General features: G+C 44.2%; 1 non-coding gene across 1 annotated transcript; it reads right to left on the reverse strand.

Annotated features, from left to right (window-relative positions):
- Nucleotides 1-1,853: 1,853 nt before the first annotated feature.
- LOC112861827 (U6 spliceosomal RNA) lies at nt 1,854-1,960 on the reverse strand. Its single transcript, XR_003223716.1, has one exon. It is a non-coding gene; the product is annotated as a U6 spliceosomal RNA (small nuclear RNA).
- Nucleotides 1,961-2,933: the final 973 nt, after the last annotated feature.

The raw sequence follows: 2,933 nt of genomic DNA on the forward strand, positions 1-2,933 counted from the left end.
AATCACGAGCCCAGAAATTATATGGAAAGGAGTGATAAAGACAGGTAATGATGAAAATGAAAACGATTTCATTCGTTTTCTTTCTACTTTCACTAGAAGCCAAAAGATAAGCAGTAAAAAAAAAAATCTTATAGCTGAAAAGATGAATAAAAATCAAATAGACATACTTCCAGCCAGTCCCATCAGGGAGGCCAAGAGACAGAAAATCAACAATATTATACATGAATGAGGGGACATAATTCAGTTACAATGAAACTTATATGTCCCTGTTTCGAAACCTTGGAGGATGTCACAATTTTCTAGGATACTTATGAAAATTGACCTAATTTGACCTGATAAGAAATCAGAACAGATCCTAATCTTTCAATAAGCTGGCCAGTAGACAAAAAAAATCTCTTTCAAAGAAATGAAAGGTATCAAGCCCAGACAGCTTTTTACACTAGTTCATCTCTTTTTAATCAAACATGAAGGAAAAATAATTTCCAAGTTACCTGAATGCTCTCCAAGGCTAGAAAAACAAGAAATACATCCCAGCTCATTTTTAAAGGGTTATATAACTTTGATATTAAAAAGCAGACAACAAGGACAGTGGAAAGAAATAAAGGAGAGAAGGAAGGGAGGAAGGAAGGAAAGGGAGGGGAGGGAGGAAGGGAGGAAGGGAGGAAGGGAGGAAGGAAGGAAGGAAAGAAGGAAGGAAAGGAAGGGAGGAAGGAAGGAAGGAAGGAAGGAAGGAAGGAAGGAAGGAAGGAAGGAAGGAAGGAAGGAAGGGAGAAAGGAAGAAATATCAGTCAATTCTCCTTCTGAAAATAAATGCAAAAATCCTAAATAAAATAGCAGAAAATTAGTTATTATGTATCACTTACCATTTATTTCTGCATAACAAACCTCCCTAAAACTCAGTGGCTTAAAATACAACCATCCTCTATCTTGCTCTCAAATCTGCGGTGTGGGCTGTGTATGGCATTCACAGCTTGCCTCTGTTCCTTGTCACATCGGCTGGGCTGGCTTACCTGGGACTGAGGGATCTCACGCACATGGCCACCACGTTGGTAGTGGATGTGAGCTGAGAGCTTAGCCGACGGTAAGCCAGAGACCACAGCTCACCTCCATGCTTCTCTGTGGGCTTTGGAGCTTCCTCACATCATGCCAGTGGGTTCCGGGAACACACAGCTCAGGAGAAGCGGGCAGAACCTTTTATGACCTAGCCTCAGAAGTCCCACTATGCCACCTCCACCACAGCTGTGGCATAGCTAGATTCCCAGGGAAGGACCGTGAAGGCAATCCATCAGTGGAAGAGGCAAGAAATCATACTGTTGGAAGAGCAGGTAAAGTAGGAGATATTACTGAAGCCCATTCTTGGAAAATACAACCTGTCCCACCTCACAGTGAAAACAAAGAATGATCTATTGGGCCTCTCCTAGGACTGCAGGAAAGGTTCACCACCATAACATCTATTATATAATTAAGTCCATTGAAGACTGAAGGAGAAACACATGTCAGGTAGATTTTTTAAAAAAATAGACATTTGAAAAAATCCAACCAGATTTATGATCTAAAACAACAACAACAACAACAACAACAACAACAACAAAAACAAGCACAAAAACACCTCTGGGAAACCGGAGAACGAAAGAAACTTTCTAAACCTAAGAAAGGACTGTCTTGAAAAACTTCCTGAAGGCATCGGACATAGCCAGGAAATTTCAGGAACATTTCCATCAGAGTTATGGACACAGCCAGGGTGTCCAAGGTCGCCCCAACTATTAAGCGTCGCCCTGGAGTTGGGCCACTGCACGGCAACCATGGACGTAGCCTTGCTGTCATTTGTGGCCTCCCTATCATCAGCCTCTGTTTTTAATGTGGAAGGCTTCTGGAATCTGCATGCTATTCGTGAGCAGGGGCCATGCTGATCTTCTCCGAATCGTTCCAGTTTTAGCCTATGTGCTGCCGAAGCGATCGCTGTCTGCCTCTTCTGACACTGAACTTCCGTGTGGACCCTGAATTGTCCTTAACACTCCTGGGTGTTTCATGCCTCAGCGTCCCAGCTGTATTTAAGCATTCCACACTTACACATCCCCCAGTGTCCCAAACATAGGCAAACTAACTCTGTAAATGATTTTTGATCATCCGAAGGCCGAGGGAAAAGGAGACCAAGAAATCGGCATAATGAAACCAAACGCCTGTTTTCCTGTTATGGCTGTGACCCCTCAGGAAGCTGCCCTCTCCTGTTGGGTAGACCCGGACCTCAACTTGCTTTCCAAATAATTAAGAGAAATCTGTGCTTCTGTGGTTTTAACTTCTGGCCCCTCCGCCACGCCCCTGTCCTGTATTTGCGCTGTTCTTTTATCCAGTGCTTCCTGAGTGCTTTCTGCTGTCTGCTGAATTTTGCATCGATAGCCCCCCACGGGGCCAGCTTCTAAGAGCAGCTTTGTCCTGAGGCGGGGTTCCTGTTCTGCTCTGCTATTCTGGTCCTTCCTAATTAAGGTGCCCCGAGTTTGTGATCATGCTACCCTTTGTATTAGTTCCCTAGCACTGCTGTAACAAAATATCATAGACAGGGGGCTTAGACAAGAAAAATGTATTGTCTCACAGTTCTGGAGTCTATAGGAGCAAGATCAAGGTGTTGCAAGGGCTGGGTCCTGAGGCTGTGGGAAGAATCTGTTCCATGCCTCTCTCCTGGCTTCTGGCGGTTGCCGGTAATCTTTGGATTCCGTGGCTTGTCGAAGCACCACCCTAATCTCTGCTTTCATGTTTACACAACACTTGCCCTGTATGTCTGTGTTCAAATTTCCCCTTTTATAAGGACACCAGTCAGATCAGGTTAGGGCCCACCCAAATGACCTTATTTTAACTTGATTACATCTGGAAGAACCCTAATTCCAAATAAAGTCACATTTGGAGGTACTGGGTGTTAGGTATCTTTGGGCGAGGGG

This window comes from Puma concolor, chromosome A1, assembly GCF_028749965.1.
Source record: "Puma concolor isolate L17-30 chromosome A1, mPumCon1.1.hap2, whole genome shotgun sequence".
NCBI lineage: Eukaryota > Metazoa > Chordata > Mammalia > Carnivora > Felidae > Puma > Puma concolor.